General features: G+C 41.2%; 1 protein-coding gene across 1 annotated transcript in view; it reads right to left on the minus strand.

Annotated features, from left to right (window-relative positions):
* The window catches only part of MED13L (mediator complex subunit 13L), a 166,053-nt gene that overhangs the window by 56,346 nt on the left and 88,225 nt on the right, over positions 1-21,482 (minus strand). The window lies entirely within an intron of this gene.

Genomic DNA, 21,482 nt, shown 5'->3' on the forward strand with positions numbered 1-21,482 from the left:
AATATTTACATAGACACATGATAAACAAATGATCTGACACCTAAAGAAAATATGTTCCGAGCAAAAAATTCAAGAAAAATCATGAGAAGGAAAAATAATTATTCTCATATCAAATTCAAGATTTTTGTGTTTTCAGTTCCACCAAGTAATTTTATAATATAAGTTATTTTCTCCCTTGCTTTCCTCTTGAATTAAGAACAAGTTTCTGTCAGAAAACGAAAAGAAAAAACCTCAACCCCACCACTGCAGATAAACATTTCTGCAGTGAGAAGTATTTTACAGAAATGCCTGAAATACCAATTCCGTGTCTTGGCAGGACTGAAACTCCACCCAAGTGAGTGAAACAGACAGAGCTCTGGTGACCAGCACCCACCCCCCGTGGGACACTGACACAGAGTGACCCCAGAAAAAGGGACGGCCGGATCTTCATCCATCCTCCAACTCCAGCAGTTCCCAATTTCTCCATCTGGAGAGCTGTGGAAGCCCTCGATGGGCTCAGCCCCTGCAAGCCCAGTGCCTGTGCCCTGGCCTGTGCTGCCAGAGCCCTGACGCAGGATCTCTGCCAGGCCAAACAATTCCTGAGGCAGGAAAGTGCTGCAGCCGTCGCTCTGTGCTCAGTTCTCACCCACGGACAGAAACCAAATGCTTCAAACTTTCAGCCTTGTTCTGTGGTGGTGGCACGGGTTTGTTTGCTGTTCAGAATGACTTCAACCCAAACACGGAAATAAAATTAGAAATTGCTCTAAAGGCTGGATTAGCCTGTTAATTACCAGGCAGAAATGACCCCGCTCTGCCATGTGTACACAGCTCTCCACGTGTGTAATGCTGAGCACCAGTGCACAGTGCAAACCCACATACAGACAGCGTGCAGGGGAAAGAAGATGCAGCTTGCCCTGATCTTCCAACCAGACCTCTCCTCAGCAGACACAGCACTGGAAGGGAATGTACCCCCAAGGGAAAGCTGAGCTCCATGAGCCCAGCTGTTAAAAGGTAAAGCAGCCGTGTTTACATGGCTCCACAGTGCTCAAACTGTGCAAGACCACAAAACTTCTCTGACAACCCCTAAAAGACCATTATTCAAAACAGGTCACTGAGATGTGGCAGGATCTTCCTCAAGGTCAGAAACATTCTGTTCAGGCTTTCAATTAAATACTGTTAATTTTCGACTGAATTACAGGGTGAAGGAAAAGCAAATAACCACTTCCCAATTCTGGTTCTTCCTCCTCAGCCTGGTCACTTAACAGGCTGCCAAAATTTCTGAACATTCAAACTCCAGCATGTGCTACAGCTATGACTGTTACCATTTTGATCTGGAGGAAGCAAAAGATCACACACCATGTCCCAGGAGCAAACCACCAGAAGCAGCAGTGCAGCAGCTTGAAGTTATTCAATGTTATTTGGCTTCAAACATCAGCAACAGAATTTGACAGGAATCACTCAAACTTCAAAAAGAAAGAAAGGCCCCCATCCCCAACACAACTCCCCAGCTCCTCTAACCAGAGGCAAGAAGGCTTTCACACCCTCTTGATACTCCGGTGGCCTAAAGATCCAAGTACCTACATTTCTTATGCATTCTGTGAACTACATCTTCCCTCTTTCACACACTGCTAGTTAAGACATTTTTAAGACAGGCTTTCAGAGGAAAAAAAAATTCCCTGAGAGTACCAAAGAACACAGTCCTTTATGGAAAAATTAAGTGTAAAGTTATCATTTGTTAACATTAAAACCCATCAAGTGAGAGGTTTTGTCACACTGGCCAATAATCTCTAAGTGACAGAAGCTGTGAACATTTTCTATTCAGCCAGCCAGCAATTTGCAGCAAGTATCAGCAGTGAGACAATTTGTTTGTCAGTGTGTCTGAATCACACAGAAATTGCTAACATCACACAAAAAGCTACACTTCTGTATTTCACATAAATGGAACTTTCAACAGGTATCTGCTGGAGGAAGACACAGCTCCACGGTAGAAATAAAATTATGTGTTTGTGAAAATAACATGACGTGTTCATATGCAAGGATTACTTTTGTCACACAGTCAGCTTCAAAGGGTGATCTGCATCCAAAACCCAGCAGCAGTCTGCTGTTGTTTTACCCCAGCAGGACCGGGGCGTAAGTTCTGTAATGGCTGGAGGTTGTCAGCTAAATGTGCCATGGATCCTTCTCCAAGGAAGTTTGAGTACACAGTGATGGAACATGATATTCTTATTTCAATCACACAACCAGTCCTGCCCCAAGCTTCCAGGGAAGCTGTTCTTTCTGGGACTCCTAATAATATCCAGAGTGACTTAAGAGATTCACAAGCAGCTCCTCTCATTCCAGACTTCTTGTCACTTCTGACTCAATGTCACTGATTTCTTCTTGGGGAAAAAAGCTCCACCAAAACATCAAGAGAACAAATACAGTGATCCAGCTAAAGCTGAGATGAACATGGAACACTTTGAGAGGCTTCTCAGGTGTAAAAATCCTAACAAAGCACAGTCAACCCTTGAGAACATTTGGTGTGAGAAGCAGAGCTCCAACCCATCTTCTCCTCACAGACACAATGATGCTGGCAAAAGCTCCACTGGAAATGAATCTGTATAACCCAAGAGTTCCCTTCCTCTGTTAGTACAGCTTCTCAAGACCTGCTTTTAACTGTTAGAATACAGTATTTTGTGCAAATTTAAGCTACACCAGCATCAGACAGGTTTGGTGGATTTCACTTCTTCATAAACTCTAAGTAGAGAGAGATTTTTCAGCAGTCCTGCTTGTTGGGTCACTACAGTCACCATCTGAGTTGGGAAGGGTAAAGCGCTGCTGAAAACAAGACGTCTGTCTTAAGAGTTTTAAACACCTTGTCTGTAAAAATATAGATACATCACAGAGTACAGGTGAGCTGCAAGGATAGGGACAGCCAAATGAGAAAACTGGATTCCATACAGCTTCATTTTTTCTTAATCAAACAATACCAAGATTCTCAAAGTACCTAAAAACATGTGTCTCATGAGAACTTTGCAGTTAACTGTGTTTTTCCTCACAATCTTTCCTTCTGTAACATAAAGGCTGATGATAAGTAGTGCAATAGCAATCTAAGCTAGCCCTGAAATTTCCATTTCTAAACCTCTCTCCATAAAGCGGAAAGGATTTCAATTTTCCAGCAGCCATGGGAATTCAGAGGAGCAGGAAGGGGGGGAAATCATTTTAGATACATGCCAAATTTTATCACACGTGGAAGTCTAAATTAAATCCAAATCTAGGAAAATTATCTAGAAAGACGACACAGTATGTTTTTGTATAAAACTACATAGATTTAATACCAAGGTAAGACACTGCCAGCAAATGGCTTTAGCAGGTTCTGTTTTCCTTGTGCTGGGATCAATTCATGAACTGAGCATGAGGGAAGACTTCCTTCAGGGTTGAAAGGGTAATTTAGTTTCTATGGTCCATTAATTTCTTGGCTTCTTTCCCCAGCCTGCTCATTAGTGTGAAGTGTGGTGACGAGGTTTAGAATATGGAAGTTGAAACAGCACCTACAAAATTCCTTCACACAATGATTGCAAAACATCTACCACAATCAGCACAGCTTTGAGATTTTTTGATCTAGAATTCAGACTGGCCTGCATCAATAACCATTTCCATCTTTAAAGATGGTAGCAAGTCAGTTAATGACATTATTAATGGCTCCTCACAATTATCCATCAGCATTTGCTCCAACAGCCTCCAAACAGACAAACTAGTTTTACTTCAGCTGAATTAGTAACAGATGGAGGAGATGCATTACCCTCAATCACAAGGTTAAACAGATAATTATGAAAAAACACCCGCAAGTCTCCGATATTATCTGATCCTATTAATGTTGCAGGCAACGGAGTAACACAGAGCCCAGCAGAGGAAGCAGGAAAATTATTTAGGTCACTTGAAGAAACAGATTTTTCTCTGATTTCTTTCTTTCCAGAAGCACAGACTGCAAGTGAAGCAGCCAAATTTGGCAGCATGGAGGCAGATAGAAACCTGGGTGTGAGTTCTAGACTCCCAGGAAAAGCTCCCACTCTGCAGTAGCACTTCCCTGGATTAAACACTAAAGGATTTGACCCTTCCCTTCCAGAGGGCAGGATGAAGAAGAGGTTTATGTTTCATTCTGCTGGCCTGTGTAAGCCAACCCTGCGCTACACCTTTGTATTCTCCGTCTGTAACACACAAACAAGTGACATCCCTTCCCACATGGAATTAAGTATAACAACATTAAAGCATAACCAGAAAAAAAAAATAGAACTGTCCCTCATGTTATTCTCACCCTGTACTTCAGGGCAAGGTTGTTCATTTTCTTTTAGAAACCTGCAGTAAAAAAAAAGGTAAAACTCAGAAATGAATAATTCCTTTATTAGAGCCCACCTTAAATCTCAATATTTAAAGTAGATTCTCAGCAGAATAATGGAAAATTTTGAGTAAAACCAGACATACATTTAAAAAAAAGTTGAATTCAACCACTTCCTAGGGCTCGGCTGCTTCACTGACAGCACTTGATGGGAGAATATAAACTTCATTAATTCCTGCAACCCAAGATGTCCTGCAAGATGCACCATTCCTGCCTCCAGGCACGCGGGTGTGTGCAAAGCCCAGCCCACTCCTGGAGAAAGCGTCTGTTCCCTGCACTGGAACAGAACCGTGCCTGTGTTTTCCTCAGGGGAGGTTTCTGTGACTGCCTGGAGGCCAATCCTGTGTCACTGCTCCACACAACACTTCAGTACACCTGACTGTGGAGAGGCAGATATTAAATAAGAACTCTGCACTGGGATAATTTATTTTTTTGGAAAAGAATCAGACTAGGTAGTTCCTTTCTTACTTTCAACAACAAACACTCTTCCAATATTAAAACGGCCTGGGTGGAACAGCTCAGCTCACATTTTTCAACCATTCGTGAATGTTTTCCTAATGCTCTTGTTGAAAGACAAAATTTTAATAAAACCTGTTAAGATTCTTTAGACGCTACTGTGAAGAAGACTAGGTCAGAGCAAGTAGCAGACAAGAAAAATCTAAATATTGACTGAAAGCTATGTTCCCTGGCCATAAAATTGACACACAAAATTAAGCTCCTAAAAGTAAAACTAAGTATTTGAAGTGCTCCTCGAAATGCAAGCTCTATTGTGTGCACTCTGCCAGCAAAGTAATCCCATGGAATCAATTAGAAAAAAGAAATGACACAACCGTGAGTAGACCATGGCATTTCTAAATACACATCCAGAGCTACATACACAGCCATCTCTCAGCAATCTCAAATAATCACCAGGACAAAATCTAAATGTCACCAGGGGAGTAGGGAGGAAGCAGCAAACACCCTTCGTCCTGTAAGGAAACCCAGCCAAACACACCGTGTACTTTGGAACCTCACGCCATGGTGGGAAGTCTCAAGTTTGCAGAGGTTCATGGCTGGTATCAGATAAATTAATCCCCAGAACATGTGAATATAGGCATTTAGCACAAGACATAAGGACAGGAATACACAGTTCCTGTTTCTAAATGTGTTGGTACAGCAGGAGGGGTTTTATTAATACCCGTTCAGGATTGCTGAAGTGCTTTGCTAGTGGAAAGTCCAGCAGTGAATTGGGCAGCTTAGACGCTGGTTAAGCCCTCCCATCACACAATCCTCTATCCCAGACATAGCTAACATCCTCCCTGAGGATGCAGGCCAAAAGTTGCCCAATTTTAAACAGAGCCATGGTTCCACATTCAGATCAGAAAGCTGGAGGATCCCTGGCAGCAGAGCGGGCCAGGAAAAGAATCTCTTTGAAGCTGCTCATGAGTTTGGAATGTACAAATGAAGACTGTACCCTAATTCAGCCAGACAGGGAAGGCAGGACATAGCCTTAAACAATCATGTGGTTCCAGCGGCTTCGCTGGAATGCGACAGTCTGAAATTATGTGCAGCTCAAGTGTTTTTTAAATAAGAACTTGAAGGAATCCAACCGCAGGGAAGGAGGCAGAGCACCATTAAACCAGCAGGCATCACACACAATCCTCCCTCCGTACCTGATGGTGCAGCTGAGCCACTCCAACTGCAGTTCCCAGCTCCCGCCTTCCCCCAGGCCACAACTCCCTGCACTGCTGGGTGTTGGTGCTGCTCCCTGGGAGGAGTTCACCCCCAAACCCTGGCTCCTGAGCACTGCTCTCACCAGTTCACTTCGCTTCTCATTACTCACAAGGTTTCCCTCAAACCTACAGCAACGTTTTTGTATTTCCAAGAAACTCACTTGAAAGACAAAAAAACCTAAACAGTGGTTAAGTATTCCTTTGCTCTAGGATTATTAATATTTTAGGACAAGCCTTCTGTTGTGTTTGGAGTTTGTTTGTAGTTGAAAATACCAAGTTTTAGGGTATACTGGTACAGTAGGTCTGTGGTTGGGGTTTTCCAGCCCCAATCCACACAAGCAAAATTTAATTTTTCAAACATACCTAAATAAGGTTTTATAAGTAACCCCAATGGAACTGTTGTCATGCAAAATGAACTAAGAGTGAAGTGTTCACCGCATATTGATCTTAAAGTGGTTCCATTAGGCTTAGGAAATTTAAATTAATTCTAATTGCTGTTATTTCGGGTTTCATAGAAAAAATTCTACAGAAAATATATTCATTTATTCAACTACAAAACAGAAAAGCAGCTCTGTATAAGCATTTCAGTTTTCAACTAAAAATATCTGGAAATTATTCTCCTTAACAAAAAAAATCTAGTTGAAAACAAGACCAGCAACACATATCTATCTATAGCTATGCACAGATGATGTAATGTGTATGCATATGCAGCAAGGATCTACAGGCACAGTCCAGCATCCCTAGGCATCACATTTTTTGACTGCTTTTACAGTTTATTTCAGTATAAAGGGCCTCGAAACTAATAAACAAAGCAAAAAACCAAGGGGCTGTTAAAAAGGTAACCACATGCAGATATGCCATTCGTATTAAGGCAGAACTTGAATCTCATTTGATCAGAGCCATTCTTTGGAGCGTGGAAGGGGCCATCTCCTGGCTAGAAAAGCCATTCTCACGGGAAACCCTTTGGCTTCACTGACAACCCGGATAAAAGCACCTCATCGAGGGTCAGGTTTGCATGGTCAGCAAAAAAGAAAGTAAAACCAGCTTTCCACTCCCCCTTCTCCTGGGAAGGCTGAATATTAGGCTATTAGGTAGTCAGATATATTATTTTATAGCTTGCAAAGCCCTTGGGTAATAAAGAATGAGTGCAACTGCCACAGGCAGCTTTACAGGAAATTGTGTGAAACAATGACAGATGCTCCAGAATTGTTTCAAAACAAGAAAGCCAGGAAGAGCAGTGTGTCAGCTCAGGGGTTTTGCCCACAAACCATATTCTCTAACATGCTGACAGAAACTGTGTGCATAAAAATTGTGCTTGGGATTATGTGCACATACACACAAACAGCCCCATGAATGCAGAGTTAAATAATTCTATCCATGATGAAACATTTCAACAAATATCTATTGCCACTCTCAGAAACAGGTGGATAAGCTTCACTCATTTGACAGGAATTACTTGAGAAGCTACAAAGGAAAAGTAAACAGGAGTGACAAAATTAAAGCTTTCATATTGAACTTCCAAAAAAAGTTGGAAGTACTGGTCAAAAAAGCCCACTCAGGCATTTAAAATACTAAATCTCACAAATCCTCAGTTGGATTTAATACCCTTTACTCACTGAACACAGGACTTACATCACAAACCAACTTCAGAGCTAGATTTTAAAAGCAGGATCTTGAAGACACAAATAATGCCCAATTTCCCCGACAGAAACATGAAGTAGCTGCCTAATGGTGCCAGCAAATCCTACAAGCAGCTACCTGCACATTAAATCACAGAGATGCTCTTAACTGCTTCCAAACCCAAGATTTTTAACTACAACATAAAAATCTCTTACAAATTTTGGAACAGTAGCACAGGGATGACTCTTTCACCCAGCCCAGGTGGCAATCTGCTGCTTTTGGCAGAATGACACTGATATTATTTTGCAGTGCCATCTGACTGTTTAATAAATAGGGCTGCCTCTCTGTGATCTCCTGGTTGGTTTGTGTGTGTAACTAACCGTATCTTTGTCTTGCTTAATACACGTTTACATTTCCAGTGTGCTTTTTACTATAAACTGCTTTCAACTATTTATTTGGTTTAAACGTGCTACCAACACAGTATGGAAAAATTCACTTGACCGGCTTTTATAGAGACTTTTAGAAAAAGTAGTAATATTTAAAAGCTTAACAGTAAAATCACATCAATAAAGCCAGCTGACTACTTTTTCAAACAAAGCAGTGGAATTCCAGTGCAGGATGCATCTGCAAAGAGTAAAGACAGGTGAAATTACTGCAGCATTGCCAGCTGTGTAAGTAAATACTTGACTTCAGTTGTGATTTTCATTGTTTATTAACACTTACAGAAAATATCGTTATTTTTAAAAGACTTTGGTCCAAACTATTTCTTCAAATAATCAGTGTTTTCATTTAAAAAATATTGCTGAACCTTCTCAAAAGATCTCAGAAACTTTTGAAGTGTGAACCAAGTGTATCCCCAAAGCTCTTGTAACCCGGCATGGTGAGGACAGAACAACATCCCCTGGCTCCAGAGGTGGTGGAAGTCAACTCTTCCTTGTTTAATCTCTGGAGTTTTACAGCAAGGAAATTGTGTGCTCAGCTTTATTAGAGCAGCTCAGAACAAAAACAGAGAGCAAATTACAAAAATCCACCTCCAAGCAGCAGACAGGTGACACGAGCGCGTCAGTGACACAAAGCACAGTGCCAGAAGAGCAGAGAGGCATCAGGACAGCCTAAAATAGAGCACTGCTATTTTTAGTTCTTTGTTGCTGTTGATTGCACTGCACCAGAAATAGACTCTAAAATAAATATGGAGGTTTGGTGGAGACTTTATTGGTCCATCTGTTCTCCAGGAGACTTCGATTTTTCTGTCATACCACACAAGTGACAAAGCTGCAGTACATGAAGATGCCCTTAAATATAAATATATAATCAAAAGAATTTCCAGGAAAACATGCAATAAACCAAAGTCAGTCCAGTCTCAAAACAGTGGTTTGCAGTTTGCAACTTGAGCAAAACAAAACCCCACCAAACTTACACTCTTATTTCAAGATCTCTATTGTGACAGTGTATTGTAAAAGGATTGACTGGTTTATTTTTTAACTCGAAGTAAATCATCTCCACTCATGCAAAACTGTCATTCAAAATTGGAACATTAAATAGATTTCTCTTTTTATACTCTTGAACTGGTAATTTACATCCAAAATGAATCTTCAAAGATCGTAAATGCTACATAAAGGGAAATGGAAATGCAGTAGAAATTATCAGTGTGTATGTGTGTGTGCGTGACACAAATGGGAACAATCATGGATTTGTGGAAAAGTGGCCTTAAGAATAATGAAGTACAACAGCAAATCCTGCTACACTGCACCCTTTATTACAAAGAACAGCCACTACAACAGAATAAGAGAGATTTGGTGTTGCTGACAGTGTTAGCTCCTGTAAATAAAATGAACATGTGATGCACAGGGTGGGGAATGGACAGCAAAGTCAGTGGCCAGTAGAATTTCTCAGTCAACTGGTTTACATTACTTAATTCCTTCATTTAGAACAGCTGTCTCTGTGCTAACTTCCATCAGTGAGATTTTTTTTTTCTCTGTAATTTTTACCATCAATACAAGTGCTACAAGTTTGGACTGAACTGTATTAAACAGGTCTGTGTGGGCAGTTCATAAAGTGCTCCAGCTTACTTTAATTAGTTCTTTTAATTCTCTCACTTACACAAACACTACAGCTACTTAAGTGCCTCTCCTGAGATCACTTAGCCCTCTTTGATTTCTTCCAGCATTGAGACACAGTCCTTGACTTAACTTTGCATTTAAAAGAAATGTCAGAATTATTAAGGCTAAATAATGAGAATTAAAAGAAGGCAAACAGCACAGAAACAAATTCTGCTCTGATTATGATACTGGAAAAATATGAAAACTAGAATTCAAGGCAAAGAACTGTAGTACAACTTCAGAGAAGTCAGAGACTGAATGAGTGGAAAGAAAAAAAAAAAAACAACAGGGAAAAAAAAACTCCACTAAAAAACCCCAAAATTAAATTTAATAGAAATAAACCTAAAGAAAAGGAACAAGAGGCAATAATAATAACAATTCCATACAAAGAACATAAGGAGTTTTCATTGTGAATGAGATGAACTGAAGAGAGAGAGAGCAGATGTGTTCTAAAATCAAAAGGCTTGAGACAAAAAAGGATATAGAGTTACATTCTCTCCTTCACCCAGGAAGTAGGAGCCCTAAAGTACATTAATGAATGAAAAAGTTAAACCAAAAATCCCGACCTTTTTTCTACCCATTGCATAGATGAGTTATGGTATTAATTACCAACAAGTATTTATGCAGGCTACAATTCTGTGTGGGCTCAAACTCAATTAAATGCACAAAAGAAAAAAAATCATCGACAATTGTTAAACATAAAAATATGTCGAGTTGTATTGTCAAACCCAGCAGGAACCTGACCAAGTGTACAGAAAAATAACTGAATTCTTGACATGATCTGAAGACTCTTCCCTGAGCTGTCCCACTTCTGACCACTGCTGGAGACATTTTTCATGGTAAGGGATTATTTAGAATCTGGGTATATCCCTTTTCAAGAAATTAGAAGCACATAATCGTAGGCAGCTTCCTGAAATGCCCAGAGTAACTGTATTACACTGATTTTTATCTGACTTGGCCAAATGCTACATCTGTCTCATGGCTGGGGCCAAACTAGGCAGAATCTGATACTCTTCAGGCAACATTTCCACTCCTTTCTAAATTAAATCTTTTTCTAGGAATTGGGCAGGGCAGTAAATAATTTCCCTGTATGTGTCTGTCCTAGAGAACTGCTCTCCAAAATGTCAGATCTAAACGCGGTTTCAGCAACACTGTGTGCACACATACGCGTTTCTACATAATCTGAAAACTAGTAAAGAGAGAATTCTGTACATTAGACATCCAGTTCCATATTTTAGACTGTTGGATCCTTCAACAAGGAAAAAAAAAAGGAAGATATTTTCATGTTCTTCCTTCAGCTCTTCTCCATCAGCTTTCCAGTCAGCAGATGGAAATTATATAATTAGATGTACTGACATCATCATCCAAAAAACACTTGCAGTTCCCCGTGTCTTTAACAGCTGGCAACATGAAGAGATTAAAGAGATGAGATCCCTCAAAGTAATTTTTGCATTTTGCTTTCCTCAGGAGACAGAAAATCCCCTTGCCTGGTGGGAAATTCAATCTATCCCTGTGCTCCCACCTTGTCCTTCAAAATTCTTCTCCCCACAGTCCTGCCGTGCCTGCAGACACCCGGGCCATCAGTATTAGTCTCTCACTCTGCCATGTCACATCTTCGATCGTGGCACCATATTTTGGAAGCCTTTGGATCCTTCACTCAGGCACCCACAGCTCCCACTTCTCTCAGAATGCCTTCCCCCTCCCACTCCTCCAGGGAGGAAACTCCAAAAATTGTCACCATTACACTCAGACTGACAGAAGTCAGGGGAAGGCAACAGCCCTCCACGCAAGTTTCAACTTTCCCAAATATTCGTGTCTAGCGGTGCATTGCTGCACTTAAAGGTGGCCATCATTGCACAATGCACAGTAAGAAAACTGGTTTTCAGTCCAAATCTGGACTGGTCCTCAGAAAACCAGATAAAATTGAACAACAAGGCAAGAAGAAAGGGTCAAGGAAAAGGGGGAAGCCTACTACTGCAGGAAGAAAATATCTTGCAAGTCTCACCCAGTGAGTTTCACGCAGGCATTGCTAAATCCCATGATGCATGAGGAATTACTGTTGGGTTTTTCCTTACAGATCACCAAGGATTTAAAGGCACTGCCACAGGCATGGCCTGGGATCACAGGATACTTCACCTTCAATTCCCTGGGCAGGTGAGCCCTGACCAAAACACTCACTGAGGCAGCTCTGCACACACAGAGTCAGGATTTAGAACCCTTTCCCCGTGTAATGCAAACTCTCTGTAACTCACATAAGCTACTCCAGAAGTAGTGCTCCCCATCCTGAAGAACAGTACCCACATCCAAGCCTTGTAACAGCAAATCTGCAGACGTGTCATTACAGCAAAGGACCACACGTGCTGCCCCAGGGAAAAGCCACGGTTTGATCCCTGCTGCACCACCAGACCTGAGAGCAGTAGGTGGCAGCATCAAGCACAGTATGGGCAAAGATTAGTTTGGCAATGCTGGAAGAGCATTTTGCTGGGCACCTGGAAAAAAGACTGCTCCTTAGGAATTACCCACTCTTACCTTTATTAACAGGGTAGAAGAGTTGAGAGACTAAATGCAGTCTGATTTATTACAACAACGTTTTATGCTTATTGATTTTTCAGAAAGAAGACTGGACATAAATACACTGTGTGCCGTGACTGTGAAGCAGAGGGCTGCCCACTTGTGGGTCCAGACAAGTGGGTGTATCCTACCTTGAGGGAATCCAGACAGCCCAGACCCACACACTGCTGGAGAATCCAATTCTTGTTTCCAAAATGTTATCCAGTCACTTGTCCAGGAATTCTCAACTTCCAAAGTACAGACACTCGGAACATAAAAAGTCACTTCTCTGCCCAAGTGAGAGGACTTGGGAGCTGCCCAGCATTTGGGACTGAGAAAGGACATGCTCCACACGTGCTCCTCACCCTGCCTCCAGCTCAGACCACATGTAACCTCTGCAGAGTTCACACTGAAAGAACAAAGTCTCCCCAAGCAGGAGAAGTGGCTTTTTCCTGAGGATTTGCCCTTCAAAGGGCAAAATTCTTCAACAATTCACCCCAAAATCCCAGTTTGAGGGAGGTATGGCAGCAAGGGTTCACACATCCGTTCCCAGAACCTCCCCCTTTCTCCCCTTCCTGCCCCACTCTTTTCAATGAAAAAGCTATTTTTAACCCTGTGAGATTTCTCAAAGAGGAAAAGTAAAAGCCCTGTCACCAGTCAGTACTTCTTGCAACAACTCAGAGACAGCATCCAGGAAAAACAATCAGTGGCTTCTTAATGCACTTTACTAATCCAACTGTACCCAGTTTGTCCCACCAAACATCACTGCTCCAACTGCAGCTCCTCCCGTTCTAGACAGGTTTAAAAATAAATGTTGCTGAGCTCAGGACAGAGTTTGGTTAGAGTGATTATGCAGGAGAAGAGAACAAGCCATTGGAAGGAAACAGAAGGGAGAAGCAGTGAGCATTACACTTCTGTCCTCTCACCAATAGACTGGAGCCATAATTCAGAGTTTTGCTTTCTCAGTCGCCAACAGAGTTCACAAATGGTGATGCATTTTAAGATGAATCTGCTGTGTAATTGTTTGTATCAGCAGATTGGTCCTCTGCAATGTTCACTTCAGCCTGTTCATTGTTCAGATATGGGTTTGTTTGTGTTACAGGCCCACCCAGAGGAATTGGTTTATACAGCCTTATTTAGATTATATAGGATATACCAAGTGTTCATTCGAGTTTGCTGTCTTCCAAACCAGCAGTAAATTTCTGCCAAAGCTACTTTAAAGCTGCACCATTCTCCTGAATCTGACCATTTAGTAAGTCAAAACACTACAGGCATTCAGAAGACTAATACAGCTTTTGCTCAACTTTATAAATGGTTCCAGACAATTAGTGTTTAAAAATAAGCATTTCCATAACTTTTTTTGCTGCATAGCAGTCACAAAATAGTCCATTTAAATTCCTATCATTTGAGGACTTCTTAAGCAAGAGATCTGGTTGCACAACACCTAATGGATCATGTGGTATTGCACAAAAATCACATTATTTTGCAGTATTTAAAGGACTTGTTCCACACTCTGCCATGGGCAGGGACACCTTCCACTATCCCAAGTTGTTCCAAGCCCCATCCAACCTGGCCTTGGACACTTCCAGGGATCCAGGGGCAGCTACAGCTTCTCTGGGCACCCTGTGCCAGGGCCTCCCCACTCTCACAGGGGAGAATTTCTTCCTAACACTTAATTTAAACCTACTCTCTTTCAATTTAAAACAATTTCCCTGTCACCACCATTTTAGTCTGAGTCTTCAGAAAATAAGGGTTTGCAAAAATTTTTAATGGAACGTAAGTCTCAGAAAACAGACTTTGAGAATAAATAACTCACATAACTGTTAGGAAACAAAGGTTAACTTCAAGATTAAGTTATTTATAAGAGATATAAAAGTGTCAGGGAAAAAAATGAAAAAGGTATTATTGATGACAGAAATAATTCAATGGAATTGCTTTCAATTGAAGCTTCCTTTCCTGTTTTTGGAGTGAGATTGAAGATGTTTTTTGCTTTGGACACCAATTTTATTTGTCAATATAAGAAAGTGTATTTACTTCTGAACTGGACTGAAAACAAACCCCGTAGTGGTATTGATTTTGCAGAACTCACAAGACCATATACAAGGATTTAAAATCAGTGCAATGCCCAACTGCAGCCTGATTTTCAAAAACCCAGGCAAGCCATTCTCTCCTGTTCCTGGAGGTTCCTGCAGCACAGGGAGCAGAGCTGCAGTGCACCTACAATTAGAGTAGCAACAGATTTAAATATTCCAAACTAAGGCCCTCTAAATATCTGCAGAAGCCCTTAAGTCAATTCATTACTGATACAGTAAGTGACAACACTTGTGTTTGGCAGACAGTGCAACTGGGAGCCCTGACAAATCTCATTAACAGCACATCAGGGGCACTTAGTTGATCCTTTACACACAGTGCCAGTACTGAGTGTATAATGAGAAAAGGAGCTTAAACTTTAGTGGGACTGCACTAATTGGTCACCAAGTCCTGATTAAGCCAGGCTTCATATATAATTACTGAAGTTCAAGTATCTGACACAAATGTATCCAAAAACACTTAATGAAGATGCTCAGTCACTTCTAAACTACACAAATAAAATTAAGGCATGAAAAAGGAAAGAAACAGAGAAATAGGCAACTTATTTACTTGAACTACCTGCCTTTTATATACTCCTTGTGCAAAATATTTCAATCATTTAAATAAGTATATTTTTTAAGTTATGAAAGTGTGAAGATAATATCTCGATTACATTAAATAATGCAAATATTTAGAATATATACAGGCATTCCAGTAACCTTATATATATAAATATTTGGATATATAAATAACATTGCCCAGAAAAAATAACTACAAGAGAAGGTTTTACAGCATCCATAAGTTAAAGATTACTAGATCAGCTTTATATATTTATTCATTTACATTAATTAAATCAGTAAAGAGGACCCTTAGCTTCAAAACTGCAGAGGCAACTCGTGTGTCTTCTGGAATCCACAAAAGTATGTGCCAGCACATTCCTCCTAGATGGTAAAAGAGGAAACACAAGGAAGCATGTACCCTAACACACATATCCTGGGCATCCTGGCTTCTTCAAAATCCTACAAGGAGGTGGTAGTGACAAACACACACTGAGAATTGATGGATTCCGAGTGTTTCAGAGGGGAAAAGGCAATCCAAAGTCTCGGCATCCCACAAAAATCAGACTGTGACACTCTGTGACAACACCTTGAACGTCTGTCCGGGCTCAACACAGCCCAGGAATACAGGGTGCCTTTGGAAGCAGAGGGCACAATGGAATTCTTCTTTCTCAGGACATAAAGGGATGAGAATTCTGTTACCATTTCATTTCAGACTGGTGGGTGACGCTTAGGAGTATCTGTCTGCTGTGCTGGAAGCTCACGAGGAGCCAAACGCCTGGAGTTTATATAGATCCTTTCACAAGACTCTGCCACACCAGATGATTCTGTGAGTACCAACCCTGCTGCCTCATGCTGGGAACTGCTGTGTGACAGGAGGGACCCCGACCTGCCTGCTGGCTGCCACAGACACACAGACACTCCAAACACACCGGGCAAGTGCCCCATCAGCTGCAGCAGCAGCGCTGAGATAATGCTGCATCCGGATAAGGAGGTCGCTCCAGTCACAGAACCTCTCTTACCAAGGGCACACTTGCGAAGAAACAATTTCTCCCTCACTTCCATCATCAAAATACAAGCTATGACAGGACTGAACAGCTCCCAGCACACCTACCAACATCCCTGCTGCTTTATCGGAGGTGGCTGGCTCAGGTCCATGCCCTCGGCAAACAGCAGGGTAAGGCACTGCACTGCACCACCTGAATTGGCTGAAGTGGGGATGCGCAGCAAACTGGAAGCACAGCTCCAGTGACATCTCACCAAGGACCCCATGCAGGGAGCCCTTCTATTGTTCCCAGGACCTTATCCTGATTGGCAAGGGGCAAGGAATCTGAAGAATCGATGCCTGGGGTTGCTTTGCTACTGTGTTTTTAATGGTTTTAGCCAGGGAAGGAGATGAAAAGGCCAGGCCCTGAGGCTGGGGCCGGCTCCAGCTGCTCGGTTCCATTCCTGAAGGACACCACACAAAGGCCGGCCCCACGCCCCGATGCACAGCTGGGCACAGCCACTGCAAACTGGGTCACACATTTCAAACCGCCAATGGAAATTTAGCAGCACGCTCCAGCACCGTTCTTATCAGCTTTTAGAAAACTCTGGTTTATTATTTTCATTATTAAATTTAAAAAATAAAAAAAAAAGACAACTGAATACCCCTTAATTTATAGCTTATCTAGAAGGTCACTTCAGTGATAAAGGACGTGAACATTGAGATGTTCAGTCCAAAATGCTTTTCTTCCTGCAGTGTGCTAACATTTTCGATCAAGAATCTTACATACAAGTTTCCAGAAATACAAACACACAGAATAATCCAAGACTACCAGTGGCATATATAAGAACAGATAATAGTTATTAAAAAGGTATTGTTTGAATAGCATTTACCCCAACCATTTTAATAGCATCCTTAAGTAACCCTAAGCCGCTAATAATATTTTGCTGGTTTGCCTATAAAACATAAAAAATACATTGTATTTATTAGTGGTATTAGATTAATACACTTGAATAAAATGATATTAAATTGCTTGGAAAGGTCCATAAACATAAGCATGTGATATCAGGAACACCTTGATATCACCTCGATATATTTGCAGCTTTTGCCTGAAAAATGCATGTGAAAACACTTAAAATCTCTGTTTTAGGACTATTCCTTCTGCTAAAATACAAACTCAAGAGTACATCACGTTTGGTACATTACACAATATTTCAGAGTAAGTAAGAGTTAATTCAGCTTTAGCACACACAGGATTACCAATTAAAGTAACACCAGCCACAGATATAACACACCAACTTGGTGTAAGGTTTATACTGAAACCGTAAGTAATCCTCAGAAGAAACTCAGCAAAGATGAACATAACATTTCAGAACTTAAACCTCGAAAATATGAAAATATTTCTCTGGGAACTAAGCCTCTTAAACTGAAATAGAAAGGCTTATTTTTACAGAGGTACGAAGAATTATTGGAAAATACACTGTATTTCTTATTACTCCGTATTTCTATCACATTTATTTTGACAAGTCAGGAATAAGAACACATTATTTAAAATTAAGTCAGATTGATTTTATTATTTTCCTGCCTAGTCTTTCCTCATTTATAATGGTGTTGGCAATACTGTACATATATACTATTATAGCATCACTAGACACCATTTTCAGGACACATGTATGATCACATTGCTGAATTTTTTAAGACGGCTAAAATACAAGTACACAAATGTGCAGAATTAAAATAATTTATAAGACTTCTTTTTCTCAAAGTCAAGGAAATAAAACCCTCTTCGCTGCATCAGAGCAAACTGTATATGCACAATCATTTACTTTTTCTCAGCTGAGGAATTCAAATCTCCATAAAAATTTAAAGAGAGCACTTCAACTTATTTTACTTTGCTTTTACTGCACTATGTCACCATGTAATGAAACACCTGAGTGCCATTTGCCAGAAGACATGATCTGGGCCAGGAGCAAAGCTCTGTGTGAGATTCAGTCAAGGTGCTCGGGTGCTTCCCCTAGCTCCCAGCTGCTCCTGGCACAGCAGTTCCTCTCCAGGGCTCCCCAAAACTGATGTTTTCATGTGAAGACGTTGACCTGACTCGCAGGAGTTCCTGGCTTGGCACAAAGCAAATGCAGCTTGCAACAATGCTCAGTGTCAACTGATTTAGGTATTCCTTGGTATCACTGGTTTAGTTATTCCTTGGATGAGTCCTATGGCTACTCCCAGGAAATTGAAGGCAATGATGATTTCAAGGATCTGAGAGAGGCAGCAGTGCTTAAAGTGTCTGCAGTCTTCAGGTTTTGATGGCACTGATTAATGCCCAGTTTTCATGCTCACAATGAAGTGAACACAGCTATTGACCAAAACTGGCTGTGGATGCAGTGACTGAGCTGTTACAGAGGGAAAAGTTCCTGGATTAGGTCTGCAGGAGGAGAGCTGACATGGAATGCTCTGGATATTGGCAAAGGTACCCATGCACTCGTAACTCAAAGAGATTTCTGTGCACATCACATAAGGTTGTCAAGTATGGGACAGTGACAGCCAGAAACCTGTTTGTGAACTGCAATCCAAGAGCCGCATGTCCCTGCAGCCTGACTGCAATCCCACTGCCCCATCCATGCTGGTTCACAGAGGGCACGGGGGCTGCCTAAGCCCCATTTCTACCTGTCAGCCTTCTCACCAAGTAACAAGAAGATGAACAAGCACTAATTCAAAATATTCTACTGATGTAGTAGGTTTTTTTAAGGCTAAAAATACCCAGCACACTTTTGGAAGAGGGGGTGACCCATAAATTATTTAAGCTACAAAAAGCAACAATTATTTTTTCATGTGTTCTTTACATTGAATTTAATTAAAAACAGCTTAACTGCTTAAGCTGCTCACACAGTTCAAAACAAACTGGTTTTCCCCCCAGTTTCCTACACACTAAGAAAACAATCACTAAAACAGCCAGCAAACATTCTTACGTAAGATTATCATCGTTTTCTTTTCCAGTAAGTTGTTTAACACTTCACTGTGGTGGTTTCCAAAGCCAAAAAAACCCCATATAGACTGTGAGAATGAATTTTCCTCGTACAGGGAAAGGCACTACCAATGCCTCAGATCAGACAAGTTCTGTGAACTCCAAACCTACAGATCTCCTTTAGAAATCTGTGTGAAAAAATAATCAAGTTTGCCATTTCCCATCAGTAGCGTGAAACCTATTTTAGACACGCTGCTGTAGGATGACAATAAAATGTGTAGAATTATTTAGGGAGTGACACATAATACTGAAGATACTTAGGAAAGGAAACCCACAAGTTCTGCACTAAATTTCCTGTCAAAAGCATCTGGTCTGCACTGAAAGCAAAACAAAACACAAGCATACAAGGATCTGTCTGGAACTCCCTCTGCTGTTCCCTCAGTCCTCCTGGAAGAGCAGGACACAGCTCATCCTGCACTCAGTTCCCAGCACTGCCTGGGAAGGCAGGCCAGGCCCTCTGTTGTTCTTAGGCTTCCCTCTCACATCTCAGCATAAGTAGGTCAAGGCCACTGCCATGCTCCACTTCATCTCTGACTTCATTCTGAAATCACAGCCCTCCCATCCTTCTCCTTTAATGCCATTCACAAAAACCACAGGCCCTGAAGGACTTCACTCCTTGAAAGCCAGCCCGTGACTTTCAACTCCTTCCCTGTTCATTTACACCCAGGCCAGGACTTCCCAGTGTATTCCTGAAATGGCATTAGTAACTCTGGACACTGGAAACTTGAGACGAGCAACACTGCCACAAGCAAGAAAGTACAAAAGCAGACTTTAGAGATGGTTCTGTTTCTTTAGCAGAGAGACACCTGCTGCTTCCCACCATGCAAGGGGCGATACATCCATACAGATCTCTTTTCACACTCAAGGAGAACAGAGCAGGTGTTTTCAACAGGGATTGCCTGTTCCCAGACTCCAATCTGATCACTGTACACACAGGCAACTTATTACTCTTACTTTATATAATAAGACAGCTTTAAGTAATATTTTATAAAATCCCCTTTTTTTTTTGTTATGAAGATTTTGCATTAAAATACCTAAACACCCTCAGTTGGCCTCTTCTTCCTGTGACTATTCCTTATTCCTTTATCTAGAACAAGCTGCTGCTTAGAGCAAGAACTCCACAAAGAATTTATCTGGAATTAACATGAATCAATTTGTGAAGATAGCTTTTTGTGCTATGCTGAGAAAGAAAGCTTAAAAGATTAAATAAAAGGTGTCTGGACAGATTAGTGCCCAAAGCCTCCTTCTGTGTGTTGCTACTGTCCACAATTGACTCTACTGTCCACTACTGCAGTCTTTACAGCAATGTGTCAGGAAGATTAGTTGATTTACTGTAATATTTAAAGCTAAAAAAAAATTAAGAACCTGAAACTACACAAAACCTATTTCTAATTAGGCATTACTATTATTGCTAAATAAACACTTTTAAAATGGTGCATATCCAAAGGATCTCGAGTGACAAGAACTTATAAAAATAAACAGAGAAACCAACACCCCCCCAAACAACAAACATTATTTTCTACATATCAAGAGTGCACCCTCCAACCCTAAAATCCTCAGTGTCAGATTTATATATGGAGTACTTTAAATACAAACAGCTCAAAGTGAACTCAGATTTTGTGACATCTTCCAGGCCAGATTTCTTTATGTGTAGACTGCATTTCTGTTTACAAATGCAATTATCCCCTACAGAACCCTCACTGTGCAGGTTGATTTGGTGTCACACACATGTAAATCAGACACAGGACTAACTAATCTGTCAGAATTCTAGTGTGGTATTACCTCCCACGCCAGTGCTGCTGCTGCTTTCGACAGACATCATCTACTGTATCAGATGCTTAATTTATTAAATTGATACACACCAGGAACAGGCAGGAGACTCACAAGCACATTTAATCTGAGCACTCAGGCTGCAGTGACGTGGATAAAACAAACAGCTTTTGCTGAAAGGAGCTGCCTCTCTTTTCCAGAAACTGGAATTGACCCCTACTTACGTCACTTAAGGGAATTAATCTTCCAGAAAATTAAGCTGTTGTTGGTACGGTCAGAAAAGCAGCAGAGAAAACACAAGGGAGAAAGGTGGTTACGCACAGCCAGGACAGGGGAAGGTATGGAAAAACCTGGACCTTTCCATGGGTCCTTGCCATTAGACTGATGTGAAATCAAAGGTTACACACAGCGTGTCAGCCACAAAGTAAACAGTAACAAAATAGATAACTCCAAGCTACGTTAACACTTTCGGGTTTTAGAAAGGAGACAAATCCATGGTTAATTCCTGCATTCTCCCAAAACCAATTTCTGTTTGTAAGCAGCTGGTTTGCACTAAGCTTGCTACAGAAGGAAGCCAACGGTTTGTAGCATTGCACTGTAACATTTCTGCAGCTAAACCTTGCGGTGAGATCACGATGAGATGGAGAAGACAGGTCTGATGTGCAGGATGATTTCCACCTGTCCCCACCCTGCCATCAGACACTGTGTGACTGCAGCCACGCTGGATGGATGAAGAAGTTGCC

Source organism: Chamaea fasciata, unplaced genomic scaffold (genome assembly GCF_029207755.1).
Source record: "Chamaea fasciata isolate MVZ Bird 193981 ecotype frontalis unplaced genomic scaffold, bChaFas1.0.hap1 SCAF_18, whole genome shotgun sequence".
In the NCBI taxonomy this organism is placed as follows: Eukaryota; Metazoa; Chordata; class Aves; order Passeriformes; family Sylviidae; genus Chamaea; species Chamaea fasciata.